Source organism: Cavia porcellus, unplaced genomic scaffold (genome assembly GCF_034190915.1).
Source record: "Cavia porcellus strain 051 isolate PalLab524CR breed Dunkin Hartley unplaced genomic scaffold, mCavPor4.1 scaffold_12, whole genome shotgun sequence".
NCBI classification, from domain to species: domain Eukaryota; kingdom Metazoa; phylum Chordata; class Mammalia; order Rodentia; family Caviidae; genus Cavia; species Cavia porcellus.
Genome location: NW_026947495.1, coordinates 62,134,297 through 62,152,894, shown reverse-complemented (window position 1 = coordinate 62,152,894; position 18,598 = coordinate 62,134,297). Strand labels below are relative to the sequence as shown.

General features: G+C 44.2%; 1 protein-coding gene across 1 annotated transcript in view; it reads left to right on the top strand.

The window, feature by feature from the left end:
• Window positions 1–3,188: 3,188 nt before the first annotated feature.
• Wipf1 (WAS/WASL interacting protein family member 1) overlaps window positions 3,189–18,598 on the top strand; it is a 110,710-nt gene continuing 95,300 nt past the window's right edge. The window contains exon 1 of the mRNA XM_063259329.1: window positions 3,189–3,329. The gene's annotated coding sequence lies outside the window, so the exon portion shown is untranslated. The remainder of the gene's footprint in view (window positions 3,330–18,598) is intronic.

The following is an 18,598-nucleotide window of genomic DNA, read 5'->3' as shown; positions in this document are numbered from 1 at the left end:
CCCGCCTGGCATGGTGCTCTGGTCTCACACCATACTCTCTGCTCTAGCTCTGAAGAGTCCAGAACACAGAGCCTTCAGGCACATCTGCCTGAGTGCCAACAATTCTTTACAAAGGTAAATAATAGTATTTTCTTCTTTCATTTTTTGGCATCAAGGAATCTGGATATTAATCAGTTTATGTCATTCACACCAGCAGAAGGTCAGGGTGGCATAAACAAGGAGGTAAAGTCAAGAGACAGTGTGGCATGGCTGCTGGGGCTAAGGAGGTAGCCTCAGACTGATCTGGACATAGACATTTAGAAGTGGAGTGATATTGGGTTAGGTTACCTGCACTCTCTAAGGCATAGCTTGCTCGTGCCTAAAAGGAGACAAATAACTATTTCACAAGGTTGCTGTGAGAATTCTATCAGGAGGCGGGAAGTTCCCTCTGGCTCTCTGCACAAGTCATTGTTATAAGAGGGGAATTCTGAAGTACCCCTGAACTAGTACAGGTCAGAGTGAGCAGTTATGAGTTGGAAGGCAGATGTATGTACAGATGGTCCTTGATTTATAAACGGCTCAGGGTCTGATTAACTGGGTAAAATTCAAACACATCTGAAGTTGCAGATGCATTTATTGCCCCTAGCCTACCTACTGAACTTCACAGCTTAGCATCACAGAACACTGAGGAGTATCGGTTCCTATGCACTTTTTCCATTCCCAGTTATTGCCCAGTCATAAAAGTACTGCACCATATATGAATAGCCACACCACTGCAAAGTCAAAAATTAAAAGTTGAAACATAATAAGCCCTGGTAAAACCACCTGCATTTAACAACATTGTGCTTTGGAAAAATGTATCTTAGTTTTGCCAGTCTCAACATCCTTCTATTTCCTTCCTTCCTTCCTCTCTCTTTACCAAAATCACTGTAACATTTATGGCCTAGCTTCAAGCATTTTTTATTACCTCATTCATATCAAAATATGCATGACCGCAAAGGTTTAGCATTAAGATCTCTGCCTACTGGTATATTTGAAACCTTTATTTAAGATATAATTTAGCATCACACAAAGGAACAAAAGATTTGTTTTAGAAGCTCAAGCTCTGACACTTTTCATCTATAACTTTTTAAACTTTTCAATTGGAAATAATTTCAAACTTACAAAAGAACTTACAAACTTCAAAAGAAAGAAAACATAAAAATGTTTTCACATGCATTTCACCCACCTTCCCCTTATATTAACCTCCTGCATGACCGCAGAACACATATTAAAACCAAGAACTTATCATTGATAAAATTCTATTTGGGTTTTAACCTTATTGAAAGAAATGTTAAGGTTTGAAGGGAAAGAGCCTGGGGCACTCTACACAACTAATTATTGACCTTAGGAGGGATTAAAACAGTGGAAAATTCAGAAGGCCATTTATTTATTATTTTTTCAGTGGTGAAATGACAAGGAATATATATTTTACCTTCTGCATTAGTCTGTTTTCTGTTACTATAAGTGTAAACTGGATAAGTGTAGACTGGATAATTTATAAAGAATAAAAGTTTGCTGAACTCACAGTTCTGGAGGCTGAGAGGCTGAAAATCAAGGGAAGGGGCTGCATCTGCTAAGGCCATTCTGCTGGGTCCTGGCATCATGTGGCAGGTCTGTGAACAGAAACTTGTCTAACAGGTCCACTCTCAAGATAGCCCACTAAACCATTAATTGACTAATTCTCAAATGAATTAAACTAATAATGACCTAGTCACTTCTTAAATGTCCTTCCTCTTAGGACCTCACAAAAGACATTAAATCTCAATGTGAGTTTTAGTGGGGACATTCGAATCATGCACCTTCTTAGTTTTCTTCCGTGTGGATTAATACTAAATCAATACCAGATTCCCAAGAGACATGAATTCAAGAGTGTTCTTATCCAGCGAATACACTGCTATGCCCATTTTTAGAGAGATTATCCCTTTGAGTCCTCACAACAGTATTAGGAGATAGAAACGTGCTGTCCTGATTTACCCCAAGCAACAACTGAGGCTTAGAAGGCTACTAAGGAAATCAGGTGGTTCTTGGTTTAAATTTGGCACAATACCATAATAAGTGCTACTGATATGTTTTAAAGTCTGGAATCACATATTTATACACATATGTGAAATCACTGTCTGCATTTTACATAAAATAGGATATGTGTATAGTACCCCAAAAATCACTTTAAAAGAAATGGAAATACACAATGAACCTTAAAAAGAAAAACACACTTAGGGACAAAAAACTGCCAGTGGGAAGAGCTGACCCATGTCACTAAATGTCTTTCCCAGAAGAGCTATTGTATGTGTTAAAATACATGCAGTGCCAAGATCTTAGGGTTCCGTGAGAAGGTTCAGGAGCGGAATGCGCTTCAAATCAAGGGCTCCTCAGCATGGACCGCCTATCCTGAGGTGCATCTATCCCCACCTTGTCTGCGTCTACCCACAGAGGTGGACAGCCTTGGGATTTTCACATTATGCATCAATGGTTACTATACTGACCACGGCTTGCCCTTTCAAGTACACATTCTAATACCTGCGGTCATAATGCTAACTTCCCTTGGAGACTTACAGAGCTGGTGAGAGCAGAGCCTGTGCTTTCTCCAAATGTTTGCTGTTGATCTTATCGGATTTAGGATGTGGGCGGCTGCTGACAAATCAATCCATCCCCATTTGCTGCAAAAGCAAAACTACTCTAAGAATTCCAGCCGACAGGAGTTTGGAAAGGCCTCTGTCCAGAGGAGCAGCAGCTGCAGCGGCGGTGACGCGTTGTCCCTACATAGGGGTGAGCAATGAGATGTGTGAGACCTTGGGCCTCTGCGGGTTCCACTCTATTTATAAACACGTCTTTTAAATGCACTCGAATTTAAGGGGTCTTAAAATAGGACCCCCTTGTTGGACAGCGTGGAGGAAGGCGATGGGAAAGGGCTTCCCCTCTGCGTGGGAGAAGGGGGATCCTTGTAGCCGGGCGCCGGAGACCAAACACCCTTTCCAGGTCCTGCTCCTCTGCCAGCGCCCGGGGACAGCGGGGGACAAGCAGAGCGCGCACCCGGCTCTCCGGTGCCCCGGGTCCGCCGTGCGGTTCGGCGGGGCCGGGCGGGGGCGGGAGCTCGGGGCGCGCGCGGAGGGCGAGGGCGCGGCGTCTGCAGGGGGGCGCGGGCCGCGGGAGGGAGGGCTCCCGGCCCGGCCAAGTTCCCGGATGGTCGCAGCCTCCGGCGCCGAGCGCGGTTCCTGCCCGCCCGGCTCAGCCCCGCGGACCCGCCGAAGTTTCGCGGAAACATGCTCGGCGCGCCGCGGGCCGGAGGAGCCGCCCGAAGTCGCTGCGCGGTAAGGACGCGCCGCCGCCGCCGCCTGGGACGCGCCCGGTCCGGGCCCCGGGTGCGGGGGACTCGGGGAGCGGCGGGGCTCGACGGCGGGACCCGGGTGCCAGGCGCCGGGATGCACGGCCGGCCGGGCGGCCGGGATGGCGAGGCCGCGTCCCCTGGCCTCGGGAGGGCGCGGTCCCGGCCAGCGGCCCGCGCGTACCGGCTGCTCCAGGCGACCAGGAGGAAGGGCCGGGGCTCGGGACGAGGTGGCGGCGGCGCGGGACGGTGCCCCGGGGCCACAGCCACACCCGACCTGGGCGTTGGGGGACTTCTGGACACCCGCGGGGCCAGATGCGGCTTGGGCACCGCCTCGGCTTCCCAGGAGAGGGAAGCGCGCCCTTCCCGAATCTGGGCTTCCGAGAGAGCCTCTCCCGATGACCCCGGACAGCCCGAACTGTGGCCCGCGTAGACTAGTGCACTAGACCGCGCTGCCCTTAGAGACATGGCAGGTCTCCACTGGCGCTTTTTCCTCTAGGGACCTCCGGATCTCCACACAGCTTCCTTTCAGTCTCGCTCTCCTTTCCTTTTTCAATGCGTATACTTTTTAAAGAACTGTTTAAGAAAGTTGTAAGTGTAAGCGAAACCGGTTGACTCAGTAGAAGTGACCCAGATCCTCAGTCTGTGGCTAGACTCTGAATTCCGAGATTAACAAAGGATGTGAATGGGCGTGGAACCCAGCCTGGCGAGGTTTTCCTGTCCTGCTTAATCCCCAGGGACTACCACCCCGGGCTGTGGGCTCCTGGCCTTATCTCAGCGCTCTGGGGAGCCTCTCAGGTTGGAGCAGTGAGTGAGCGGACTTGGTCCCCTTTACTGAGAGTCCTCATTTCTGCCGCCTGGATCTGGGGCCACCCTACTCCTCTAACCCCTCCCCACTCCCTGGCTGCCTTCAGATTCCAGGTCCCGGTGCAGGGCAGCTGCAAGAACTGGGGGCAGATTCACGTCCTAGATGGCTGTTAACCCTCGCCCCACGCTAGTATTCCAAAGCAATTTCAAACAATACTGCAGCTTTATTTTGTGTCATTGGTAGATTTTGCCACCTCAAAAATGCCCATTTCTATAATGGACAAAGTAAGACCAAGAAATTTTCTATTTGAGTTTGTAAATTGCCTTTTGACTTCGTACAGTGAGAAATCCCGGAATACACTATCAGCGCTCGGCATTTTAATCTCTCTTACATTGCTCACAACACTGCCGTCTTCTTGCCCTGAGTACTTACCTGCCTGTGTCTCCACAGGTTTAGTTTCTCAGGGACCTGGAGGGGTGGCATTCTACAAATCCCAGAGCACCTGTGACAGCTTCTTACCACAGGGTGCAGAGAAGGCTTTGTGGATGACCTTAAAACACCTCATAGCCTTGTCTTCCTTGGGAACCTATCTGACCCCTGCCACAGCTTTTCTTTAGAGAAGCACATGAACTCTTTTACGTTGTGTGATGCAGATCAAATAGATTTGAAATTCTGTGACAGAGAGACCTGGGTTTATTTCTCGTTGGAGGGATTCTTGCCTTCTTCATTTGTCCACAAATAAATGTCTGCTGCATGTTTAGCCACTTTCTAGTGCCTTCAAGTATGTCAGGCAACCTGAGCCTCACTTACTGCATTCAGTAATCCCTGAGCTTCCTTCATCACAAGGTGCCAGGCTCAAGAGGGCAATGGGATGAAAAGCAGCAAAAAGTAACTTGGTGGAAGGGCCCCCAGGTACTGTGAAATATGTGGCACCAAGCTGAAGAGCAAAGAGCTGAAAGGGGATTGGTGGTCAAGGGAAGACGTATTCTTTTAAATTGACTGCCCCTGGCAGCTCTGAGTTTTATTTGTGGATAGCATGTGTTATTGGATCTGTGTCATTGTCTTTGGTCTTTCAAGGTGTTTCTAACTATGGTTATAATTTTGGAACATGTGGCTTCCACAGCCTAACCAGGGGACAAAACTAAATGAAAGCATTTTTAAAATTTGTCAACTGTAACTTTTTTATTTCCAAGCATCTGGAATTCTACCTCCCAAAGCTGTGGTCTTCCTAAGGCTGGCCTCTAATGTGGTCTACCAGATTCCTAATGACTTCCACCTGGAGGTCATGTGCTGCTGTTTCCCTGCAATACACAACTGGGCGATGGTTCTCAAAGGTTTGGTGGGCTCATTCATGCCTTGTGACTAGCTGGGATCACAGATGTGAACTAGGTCGCAGTTCCATGCAGTCAAGTCAGATACTGAGCACTGAAGACCTCTGCTAGAGGTTGTAACTGTGCTCTGTGCTAGGGGAAGCAGGAGACCTGTCTAAGAGAGAGAGATGGCATCTGGCCCTGCACACTTACTTCTGGTAGAGATGAGACGGTTTCAGACAGCAGGAATGCAAGACAGAATGTGGTAAATAAAGTGAGCAAGGTGCAGATCGGATCCGTGGAATTTTGAGGATAGTGAAATTAATTCCTGCTGGAGGAAGTCAATCCATCATTGGTTTGTCTATGTAACAAATATTTACTATTCACTCTGTGTCGAGCACAGGAAGATTAATGGGCACATTTAGATTGTGTTTATTGTCTCAGCTCCAATCGAGGGACACTTGAAGTTTCGCTTCCCTGTGGCAAAGGAGAACCTTCTCACTTGCCTCCTTATGTTGCCCAGCTCTGACATTTGTAGTTCCTTGCACCCTGCAGGTATTATGGCCAGGTTGAAATAATTAACTGTCTCTTGTATACTTTTGAATAATAAGAGTCTCTAGGCTCACCAAAGGTCCTGGAATACCTTCAGTTAATTAAGTAAGGCTGTCTGCTTAACACACATAGACTAGTATTAAAGTATGCTGGTCTTCAGCCATGGTTATGAGCAGAAGCTTATCAAGGCTTATTCTGGAAGTATGGGGCAAAGCCCAGGAGTCTAGTTTCTGAGAGCCCTAGGTGATGCTAGTGTGCTGCTGATTGCAGGGTTACCTGATGGTTATAGCACAGGACATATCTGAGCTCTCTATCTCTCTCACTCTCTCTTAACCCCCCCCCCATGTTGGAGATCAAACCTAGAGCCTCATGTATGCTGAACAAGCACTCTACCAATGAGCTATAGTCCAGCACCTACCCCAAAGCCTTTATTTTTCTACCTGTAAAACAACAGCAACCTCTACCTCAAAGGATTGTAATGAGGCTTAGATGTAGTCATGTATGTGGGTCACTTGACAGATTGTCTGCACCACTGCTGCTGCTTGATAATTTGGGATATTATTATTATTAGTATTATCAGTATTTGTTTATAAAAGACTGTTGGTAAAAAGAACCTCAAGCTAGGAGCTGCTTTTTTAAAATATGTAAATCCATCCTGAACTGTCCAGTTTATCAGATGTTTCATATCAGTCGTGTCTTGTAGCCTGGAGAAAGAGAATACTCACAGAGAAGAGGTGTAGAACTGGGGTCCTGCAGCTGAAAGATGTGCTTACCCAGTGGAACCTGCTCCTGGGGTTCTCAGGACAGGTTAAGGACAAGGAGGCAAAGGCAAGCTGTATCACTTCCCTAGCTTTTGGCACCAAGAAATATGAGGTTAATATGTTGCAGCCGTCACACAAGCAGCGGGCATCCAGGTAGGGGTGGGTGACAGATGGATGAGACTGCCTGTCCCAGGGCACGCTGCTTTGGGCTTGGGTGTAGTGCCTGAGCCCGACAGGTAACCAAGTCGAAGTCCACACTGTTTCTTGTGGCTAGGAGTCAGGGGACTTTTTTTTTTAAACAATGGCAAAATTTCACATTTATTAAAAGTAGGAGAAAAAACAGCCTCTTCAGAGTGAGTCTGGGAAAGTAAAAGTGGGGAAAAGAGAGAACAAAACAAAACACCGTACAGCATAGGGTGGGCTACCTTGAAGAAACATGGTAGGTAGCACTTAGTGGTGACTGTTCCTTTTTATATTTCCCACCCTGGATCATTGTCCAGGTCATCCTGTCGGATAAGCACAATATAATGTAACATCTTTATTCATATATTTAGGCTTACTAACAGTAATTCTACAAATAAAAGAATAGGATTTTGTGGTAAAGACTAGGACTTGTAGGAAAGGTGGAAATCATTGTTACGGAACCTATGAAGTGATGTTTTCTAGACTAATACCTACATCTGGTTCACTTTTACATGAATGAGGATTGAGCCTCTTCGGTCCCTGGGTTTTGTATCCTTTTTTTTTTTTTTTTTTTTTTTTGGCTGAGAAAAGGTTGCGTACCCAGAGAAAGAAGTTTAAGCAGAATTGAAGGACAGCAGCCTCCCCCCCCCCCGCTCCCCCAGGCTCCCTTGTGTGTGAGGGATAAGCACTCTGCCAGGAAAGGCATCTGCAGCAGGAAGGAAATGGTGAATGAAACGGAAAATTTAGAGCTAAATACATTTCTGGGCCCGGGGAGTCAGTTATAGTTATAGTTGTGTATCTTTTATATTTTTTCACATAGGTAATACATGATCCTTTAAAATTACATGTATGTTTACATTTACTTACATGTTCTCAGAATGATCACTTTTACATTTACTTACATGTTCTCAGAATGATCACTTTAAATATATATAATGTATAAATCTTGTAAACCTGTAGCAGCTAAACACAGTTTGATTAGATTCCTCCTGCTCTCCCTCCTGCAGCCTACCCTCTGTTCTCACATAGTTGAAGTTGTCTGTATAGAAAATGTTTGTATTTTGCTTGCTTTCTTGAACATTCTGCTACCACATTATAATGATTATTATCATTATTATCATTATTTTCTTGTTGGGGATTGAACTCAGGACCTTGTGCATGCTAAGCATACTCTGTATGACTGAGCTATATCCCAGCTCCTATCCTAAATACTATTTTAAACAGCTGTGTAGCATTCTTATGTAGGGATATACTTAACTCATCCACTGTTGTTGGTGCAAGTACCCATTAGACACTGCTAGTTCAGTGACTGTCAGCTTATCAGTTAGCTCTAATGATGATCAACCTGCCATTTATTTGATGACTAAATAAATGTTGTTATTTATTAGTTGATACTATTTAAGCCAAATGAAAGCAGTTGGTTGAATTTCTTGCTTTTTAATTATTTGATATGACGTCACCATAGTCCATTCCTGAAACTCGCCATGCATTTTTCTCTTGGCACATGCAAGAGATCATGAATATTGGCTAAAGAAGTTAGGCTTGGAAGAGTCCAAGAGAGAAATCTTAGAGCTATGCAATATTGAAATGTTGAACATGTATCAAACATTGTTCAAGAAACATCAAGACTTCCCCTCTTCCAGAAGAAAAGATTTTGAAAGTTATGGAACTGTTACATTAGACCTTAAAGACCCTGAGAAAACAAGTCCCCTACCCATTTATTTTCTGAGCATATTGCTGACACCAGCATTTTGACTGCAATAGTCTTGTGTTATAAGATGGACAGTTAAGCAGTGGGGACAGATTGGCCCGGAAATACAGAGCATAAAACTGGATAGCTCTTAAACAGAACCACACCCCATATGCAGCACATAGGTATGCTGTGACTTCCAGAAAGGGCCATGGGATGGATGGGAGGAGGGGTCTAACCAAGACGGTTTTCTTTCCTAGGTCTCAGAAAACAGGCTGAGGTGCAGCAGAACAAGCATTCGAAAGGTACTAAAATGTCAAATTAGGTTTTTGAGGGCCTAGAAAAAGGCAAAGAATATTCTTTTTTTGGAAAAGCAAGAAGCAGTTTACTTTAAGCAGGGCCTATGCTTGTCCATTAAGAGCCCAGCATTTGGTTGCCATGTGTAGTTTTAAACACAACCTAGAGTGTCAGTTTAAGTAATCTTGGATTTTCTGAGTAAAGTTTTACACCGTTCTTTCCCTAGCTTTACCGCTTTAAGCCTCACATGTTGAGACAAGTACAAAATTGTTCAAATTGAGGCTGGAAGGCTGGAGATTTAGCTCAGCAATGTAAGCACCTGCCTGGCAAGTGTGAGGTCATGAGTTTGATCCTTGGTACAAAAAAAAAAAAAAAAAAAAAATTGAGGCCAGGTTTCAGTAAGATTTTACATGATTTCAAGACTAGAACTCCATTATTTAGACATCATAACCACTCTTCCCTTAAACTTCTCTTTTTTCATGAGGAGCTAGGAGTAAAAGAAAAAAACTCACTTGGTTAAAGAATAGCAAGAATGGATTTATGGTATTTTAACTATGAAATTCATTTCTATACAGAATTCTCAGACATCATCTCTAATTTTCTATGGCAAAACAACATGTCTCTTGCAGTTTCTTAAGCATCAGGATAGGTGTTCAGTATTTGTAATTTATTGCTGCTTTGTTTTTGCTGAAAATATGTGGTACGACTTGTACCTAGATGTCCCCCCAAAGCCTCATGTGGTCATTGGTGGGGCTTTTTTCAGAGGTGAGTGGACTTAGAGCATGTGATGCTGGGATCAAACGTTTGTGATTAGTAAATAGTCCACTGCTTGGTTTCCCTGTAGTTCTGGAGTTGCAAGGACTCCCTGGATGTGAGTGCTGCTCACTCTAAGGAACTGAAACATAAGGACAAGAAAGAGGGCTACTGTGGTTGCTTGTCACTTGCTGCTTTCTGCCAGCCTGCCTGCTCTGCAGTGCCCCCCTAGATGCCACCCTGCCTTACCACCCGCCAACTATGAAATGAAACCTCTATAAACTGAGCCAGTTAGATTTTTCTTAGTTTAACTTTGGTTGTCAGGCATTTTGTCTCAGCAATGAGAAAGTAACTAAGAAAATGTGATTCTACCGCTTCTTAAAAATTATATTGTAGTTTTAAACTTAGATTATAAAAGTATGTGGCTGCTATAAAAAGATAAAGTGGTGGAAATATATAAAGAAAAAGTTAATTTATCTTTTTTTTTTTCTTGAGGCAAGTTCTTGCTATGTAGTTCAGGCTGTTCTTGAACTCTTTGTAGCCCAGGCTGGCCTGGAACTCACAGTAGCCTCCCGTCCCAGCCTCTCTAGTGCTGGAATCACAGACATGTGCCTCCACCCCCAGCTCTCTTTTTTAAAGCACTGTCTCGCTATGTAGTTCAAGCTAGCCTTGAATTCACAATGTAGCCCAGGCTGGCGTTGAACTTGAGGCAGTCCTCTTGCCTCCTCCTCCCACATACTGAGAGTATAGGCATGCACCATCACGTTTGGTGTGAATAAGTATTTTTCCTCCTGTATTCCTAAAATACACCACAAGATAGTATTATCAGTTCTATCACCTTGTTTGCTTATGTAACTGTTTATAAATATATTATGCACATATAGCTTCTAGTATTAAAAATTTCTGTGCACTATGCTATCATTTTTTTTCCCCTTTTTGATTTTGGGAATTGAACCTAAGGCCTCATACATGCTAGGCAAGGTCTCCCCTATGAGGTACACTCCCAGCCTGAGGCTACAATTTTTTTAATACAATAAAGCATCATAAACATTCTCTCCAGATTAAAAAAACTCACTAATGTCACAGACACTTAATATTCCATAAGTTATTTAACCATTCATGTTGTTTCAAGTTTTTTCTACTACAGTAGAACATAGCTCTGTGTGTGTAGGAACATTCTAAAATACAGAAGCTTTCATTTCTGTCAAGAGTCCCCAAAGTGGTATTACTTTCCAAAAGCTGTAGTAATTCACAGTCTCTCTAACACTATTTGAAAATATGTTTCCCCACATCCTTGCCAGCATAATTCATTTAGAAGCATAAACTTTCTAATCTGTTTTCCCTCGGTTTGTTTCAAATGATTTCTTTAGGGAACACGTCATTATCTCTACCTTTAAAAAAAAAATTCAGTCATTCAAACTATTCATGCCCTTTCTTTTTCTTAATTTTTCTAATGTACATGATTGTTTTCCTAGAAAAGAAAAACATGTATCTAAGCTCACAGAGCTTAATTGTTCTGTATTGAAATGAAACAAAACACTTGATTTCTATTTACAATAAAGTAAATACAGACCTTTCAATCCCAATTTCCCCTTCTAAAAGTGTAATATTTAAGATGTCTCAGGAAATATAAATGTTTTAATGGGAAAAACAGAAGCTTACAAAATACAAAGATGGGAAATTTTAGGAGTAAGCCTGCAGAGCTAATTAGGTTTCCTTCTTGAATCCTAAAGTCTGAACACAAAGGTTCTTTGAGAGCATTAGTTATAAGTTCTGTTGAATTACACACAGGAAAAAATGAATCGCAGGAGATAGGAATTTAGACCTGGCCTGTGGTTGAAAGCCCCTGTCCTCATGGATCCTGCTTATTTTTCTGGGAGATGAGACTGGATTCCACGTCTCATGTCCTTGGAGTTACTGAGTTCATTATAAAATTATTTGTATATAGCTGCAGCAGTACATTGACTAATAAGAAACAGCTGTACAACTAGAGTCGTTTCTAAGAACATAATAACTAAATCAATCAGCAGAATTTCTTGTGTTTGGGAAGGTCAGGCCAACATTGTGTAGCCCAGAATAATAACATAGCTTTGTAACTAACCTGACACAGATGGCAAAAAGATTCTGTTTAGGCAGCAGAAGTTGGAACTGAAAATTAATAAACTCTGCAAGTCATTGATAATTACCACAACAAAATATTACTCTATTTTTTAATATTAACATCTTAAGGGCTAGGAAGACTCATAAAGGAACATTTTGTTTAAAAAATAACATATTTTGTAAGGTCCAGGTCCCCTGAATGAGGCTGAAATGTCTAGATCATTGTCCTCTGAAAAAGAAGTCTGTACATCCTGCCAAACTACCAGGACTGAAGCAAGCCCAGGACTCAGGCTGGGAAGACGCCACAGAACAACCAGGCAAACTGACTTGTCTGACCAGAGGCATTGTTGGATGGAGGGTGCCACATTCTCAGGTGAGACTGAGGCTGAAGCCTGATGTGGCATGGTGGAAGGGATTCCTTAGAATGATGTATCCCCGCACAAAGCCCCAAAGGTCCGTGAGAACTCAGTGAGTTTCCAGGATGTGGCCCTGTTCACATGAGCCAGGCAGTCAGTGTTAATGGAGATGTCAGTACATTGGACAGGAGATCTGATGGAAATCTGGAGACCTGAAGTCTCTACATGTGATCCGGTTCTGACAGACTCGGAATTCTCCACCGCTTAAAACCACAGGCCACTCCCAGGGACAGAGACCTTCTTGCTCCCACTAGCCAGAGTGTCCTATGCCTCAACTGGCCCCCATATGCCTGACTGGCTCTGACGTGGTGCTAACCTTGGGCGTAGTGAGAGAACATGCTGCCCTGGGGGGTTGGCACTGTTTCACTTGCTGCAGACCACAAAATTGGCACTAGAATTTGCAAAAGCTTGCATCTTCTTGGTGCTCTAAATGCTGATGCCTGAAAGTAGATGTCCCCTTTGCCACACTAACTGTGTCCCTAGTTCTGGATGCCCAGTGATCCTCACAAATAATGTGAACTCTTGACACGTAAGTCACTTCGAAATGAAGACCTGATTGTCAACTGTCTCATTTACATCATTCTTTTCATGTGGTGTGTTCGGCTAAGGCAGAGTGGTAAAGAGAAAAGCACAGCAGGCTAGCCTACTGGTATTCTAGTACTAGCTTTGTTGCCTAGTAGTCAGATGATCTTGACAGCACTTGTATGCATTAACGTAGAAGAATAAAGGTGCAAGTTAGGGACATGTGTATGCGGATTATGAGGCAGAATGATTTTTTACTGCATATAAGTAAAACAGAACTGGCAAGGTACTGGACAGCATCTGGTTCAGATCTCTCAGGACCATACTAGAAGGAAGGAATTGGCAGGAGTGGGGAAAAGATAGAAGCTTGGACATCTGTGATGCCTGAGGTGAAACAGTGCATTAATGTTGCTGAATTAAGTTCTACCTGAACAACAGTCATTACCGTTGCTACTGATTAACCAGAGAGGTCTGATAAGCCTAAAGTTTTACTTTATGTGTTTTTGATTATTTAAAAAATAAGGGAGAAAAGTGTCTTCTGTTTTCTCACTTACCTGAAATAGTGCATGCATAATATATGAAGATCAAATTATGGGCTAGGGATATAGCTCAGTGGTAGAACACTTGCCTGGTGTGTGTGAGATTCAGAGTTCGGTCTCCAGCACTGCCAAAAAAAATCAGATTGTTAGTAAACTCTTGGACTTCTTCATTAATACACAAATTTTCTCATGTACCTACTGAAGAAAGAGCATTAGCTGAAACACTGACATTTTTATTACACTGAGGGTTTTTAAATATATAGAGAGATAACGTTGAGCCAATGCTATCCAGGTACACCTGGCAGATTTTGTTTTACTTAAATGCAATAAAAATCACACTGCCTCACTACAGTATATGTAACTCTTTATATTCACCCTTATTCTTCAGTATTGATGCATATGAGTACACACCCTTAGACCATTGTCTTCACTTGTGTATCATATGCAGATCCATGCACACATGTGTGTACATACAAGCACCACTATCTTACTCCTTTGAAGAAACACTTCACATCCAACCAGGGAGTGTCGCTTCCAGACTTCCTTGGAAAAGCACATATGACTGTAATTCTGTGTGTGTCAGCCTTTGTAGTTGCTTACAAGGCAGATGTCATTGCTCGTGACCAGAGGTCATTGCTAATGAATGCTTTGTTCAGTCCTAGTCAAAATACTATGTGCAGATGACTTGAACTGTGCATTTTGAGGAATCTTTAGTATGATGGTGATTACTATCAGTTTTGATCTGCCATTGGGTAGTGACTCTGGCCATTACTGAATGCATCTCTTGCTTATAATTCTTTACTCCTAGTCTGAGGAGCAAACGTGTGGCTATTTTGGCCCAACTCAGACCATCTCGGAGAGCAGCCAGCCATCAGAAATTCTGCACTTCCCTTGCTTCTCAATACTGGTACTAATAGGCCAGTTGTGCATGGAAAGGTCCTGGACGAACACACCGGTACATGGTGTTTCTGGGGGACTTCCTGCCTCACAGTGAGGCTCCCCAGACTTGTCTGCCTTGGAATAATGCCTGATAGAGCCCAACTACCATTTGCAGATGAAGTTGTGAACATGCTTTCCCACTTCCAACTCAGATGGAACTCTGGCATGGTCAGCTGCATCTGATTACCACAGAAAGTGAGCATGGTCCCGGTGACAGGGAGAGTGCAGAGCCCAGAAGTAAAGTAAGGAAAAGAAACCAGTGCTTTAGAGCTTTAGGGAGATCCCCACCAGCGGTACAGGGGATGAAGAGAGGAACCCTTTCTTCTACAGGGGTGTCAAACCCCTCAGCTAGATGGGGCCAGGAAGCACAAGAACTGCTGAGCAGCAGAGGCTGACTAGGAAAAAATCTCGTTAGGAAACTCAGAACAGAAGATGCCCATCTGGTGCTTGCAGGAGGCGCTGTGTGACAGGAGTGTCCTGCCCATTCCCCCCTTACATCTTCTCACCTACTTCAAAACCTTCCCCACTCCTTTCCAGCTTACAATTGGTTTACCTTAATGGTATATTAAGCATCTGTCTCCCCATTAGATTTTCATGATAGCAGAAAGTTGCAGCTTTTCATCCTCTTTCTCCCCAGTGCCAAGCACAGTACTTGGTGTATGTGAGGTGCCTAACACATACTAGCTGAATGAAACTGTGTTCTAGTGCGTTCATCTCTTAGTTTAGTTTCAGTGTTTGTTAACTACTATAAGAACTCTGACATGTTAAAAACAATTGACAGTAACTAAACAGGTGTAGAATTAGAACACGTTTTCAGTTATATGAGAAGATGCAATTATGAAACTTACCAAACTTTTACTTAATTCTCAGGAATGCATTGGTAACATGAATTATATACCCTGGAGTTGCCTATTTATTGATTTTTGGTCAATAAATAGAGGTGTAGTTCAACAGTCTCTTAGCCAGGTCATAGAAATCAAGGGTAATTTTTTTTTTTTGAGATAGGATCTCACTATGTATTTCAGACTAGCTTTGATCTCACTATGTAGTCCAAGCTGACCTCAAACTTGCAGTAATCCTCCTGCCTCAGCCTTCTAAGTGCTGGAACTATAGGCATGTGCTCTGGCACCTACTAAGGGGGTAGATTATTTGTATACACATTTCCAGTGATCATTTTTCGACAAGTCCTGATGATACAATAATAATATAACTATAACTTATTATGTACCAGGTTTAAACTTTGAACCTACCCAGCTATCTCATGAGGCAGGCACTGTTAGTGCCTCCATTTATGGGTGAGGAATGTGAGGTTAAGCAACTTGCTCAGTTTCACTCAGTGATCTTGGCAGGGCTGAGTTTCAGTCCAGGCTCATTCTGAGCAGTGAAATCTGCTGTCTCTCCAGCGAAAGACATTCAGTTTTAAAGGTCCTACAGGGCCTTGCTTCATCAGGAAGCCAGCTGACCACTGACATGGTGCTCTGGGACTGAGACCTGTGCTTTCTGTTCCACTATTGTCCTGCATGCTTCGGGCTCAGGGCTGCCAACCCACTGTGAAGAACACAGCACAGGTGAGCTGGAGACCAGCTGCTGGTCCAGCTGGTCCTTGGTGGTGTTTTGGTTTACACATGAACCTTGATGTGGGCCATCCCTGTTAACATCTGACCCCCATCACCCCGGGAGACTGCAGCAGTCCCCAGTGAAAAACAAATCTTCTGGAGCATTAGTTGCTACCTAAGGCCAGTGTAGTTAACTAGTGTCACATGGCATTTTCAAGAACAAGTGAATAACATAAGCTAGCTCGGCTGGTGGAAAGGGGACATGAGGCTCAACAGAAAAAAAAAAAGCAGAGCCTTTTTGACTGAAAAATATAGCATGCTAGAATGTTAGAGCCAAAAATCCCATGAAGCTTATTTCACCTTGGCAGGTAAAGCAACAGCCCAAGGTCACTTCATCTACCCAGAGCTACTGTGGTCAAATAGTTACAGAATTGAGGCAGAATATGGGCCTGCTGAGTTCCAGGCCAGCTCTCTTTCCCCTGACTGCAGTTTCTTAACATATTCTATAAATGATTTCCCTACTTACAGGTAAAACATGGACTTCTCTGTATCTGTACTGGCAAGAACAGGGTTAACACAGCCTTAAAAATGTGAGAGATGCAGCTATAAACCTCCTTCCAGTACAGAACATAGGAAATGTAGGTAGAGAGCAGGGTCAGCTGAGCAGTGGAATTTGCACAGGCAGCCTCTGCCTTCTAGGCAGCCTCAGGTGGGAGAGGCACACTTTGGCTCAAATATGGTTTCAGAGGTGCGGAAGTCACACTGGCTCAGTTTATAGCAGAGTTTAGTGAGGAAGCAGGGAAAAGAGGAAGATGTACAGTTTCTTTCCAGAAAGAGAAATGCATCTCAAACCCTGCCACAAAGAGCAGTTACTCTGCAGCTTGGACTGGGCAAGCTGTTGCCATTTTAGCCTTGGGGTCAGAGAGACCAGTGAACTGAGAGCTCTTCCTATGCTGCTGGGATGTGGACCTTTAAGCCTCTCCTGGAAGAAGCTTACTTAGCCTGCAGCATCCCAGCCCCAGCACCAAGGTCTGGACAGCCTCTTCTGGGCTCAGAACCTTAGAAGCACAGATCTAGTACAGATAACCTTTGTGCTAGCAGGCCAGTGGCCCAGGAATCCTCGCATGCAAGAAGGGAGGGAGGTCAGTTCATCAGATAATCGGATGCCCATGGCCCTCCTTGGAGCGGATGGCCTCAGAACAGGCCCAGGCAGTGGGGTGGGTGAGACAGCTATGACACTGCATTGGCCTGAGCCAATTCCAGGCTGCTGTTGCGTGATCCTGCTCAAAGGAAGAGCGTTTGAGGGGGACTGGAACCGAAAGGCCAGAGAAGAGACTTAAAAGAAGTTCTCCACAGCTCCTGGAGAGCAGTGCTCTTTGTGGACTGTCCCAAGGTGGGAGACATGCCATCCTTCCCACTGTCAGCTTCTCACTGTCATCCTACCCACTGTGGGTATTATAGAGAGCTAAGTTATACAGAAGTGTTACAGGCAGTCAGACAGGGCTGGGCCCTCCAGAGGTCAGTGTAGAAGACAGTTGTGGGTGGAGGGGCGTGTTGAAAGTTAGGCCTCAGGACAAAGAGAAATGACTACACCTGTCCTTTCCCTAGGGGTGAACAACAGTGGCCCATACTTTAAATAGGCATCAGTCACCTCAGGTAGGGGACCAAAAGCTCCCTACCCCATTCCTTCTTGGAAATTCCTTGTTTATTTCACGTACGCTTGCTGTGTGACTTGCTCTTCCCCATTGGATCCTCATTCAATCAGCATTACCAAAGCAACTATACTTGTTGTAATCTTATTGTTTGATCACATTTTTGTCCCACTTCAAACCGAACTTGTGACTTTCTTACTAGTTGGTTATAATTTTGTCCCACCTTGAACCTGCCTCACCTTGTGGCTTTGCTCAATAAAACATTCTTGAGAAATGGGTTTCCTGGGTCAGCCACTCAGAGCCACCTCTATCCTTTTCAGACAGAAGTCTTGTTTTTCTTAATAAATACTTCCTACTTATAGCCTCCTTTGATCCTAGAATTTATTCTTTGTTTTCTTTAGAAAACATGAACTTACCATATCAGACATGTAACCAGTTGAGAATTATATTTATTTTATTTGGAGATCCTATATCATGGGGACTCTTCCTGCTCATCTTTTCAAACCCAAAAAGGACAAAATAAAAAACTTGAGAGCAGAAGGTCAAATGAAGCCACCTGTGCTCTTTCACCTGCTGTGATATGGGGTCCAACCTCAAATCCAGGGGTGTTTCTCTTGGTCAGAGAGCAGTAGGACCTCTTTGAAGCAAGAAACTAGAAGCCAAACTTGGATTCAAGTCGAGAAGTTTCTGAATCCCATGTCTGTTGGTCTCCTTGCCTTGCCCTGATTAGAATGACAATCTGAGGCTGCCTTTGCGTGTGCCACATCAGCCAGCTCCTGGGAAACCAGGCCCTTGGGAGGGTGCAGGTCACTGCCTGACAGCTGGGGGGTGCAGAAAGCAGCTTCTGCTGTCCCTCTGAGTGGTCAGAAGTGTGCGGGAGCTGGCACTACACTGGCCCCCACCTTCTCCTGGACGTAGTTCCTAGCTCCAGCATTAACCAGTGAACTTTCTCAAAACCAGTAATGGCTTGCTTGCTTGCTTGCTTGCTTGCTTGGAGGAACCAGAGGGTAGAGTGCTGTAACCCACTCTGTTGCGTAAGACTGCCTGGGGACTTCCTCCCCTTTTTTTCCCATGAGGTAAACCAAAATGGCCTAAGGCAAAAATGTAGGAATAAATGCAGCCCTAATTTAGAGGCCACAGGCAGGGAACCTAGTACAGTGTAGACTCCGGAGGCTGA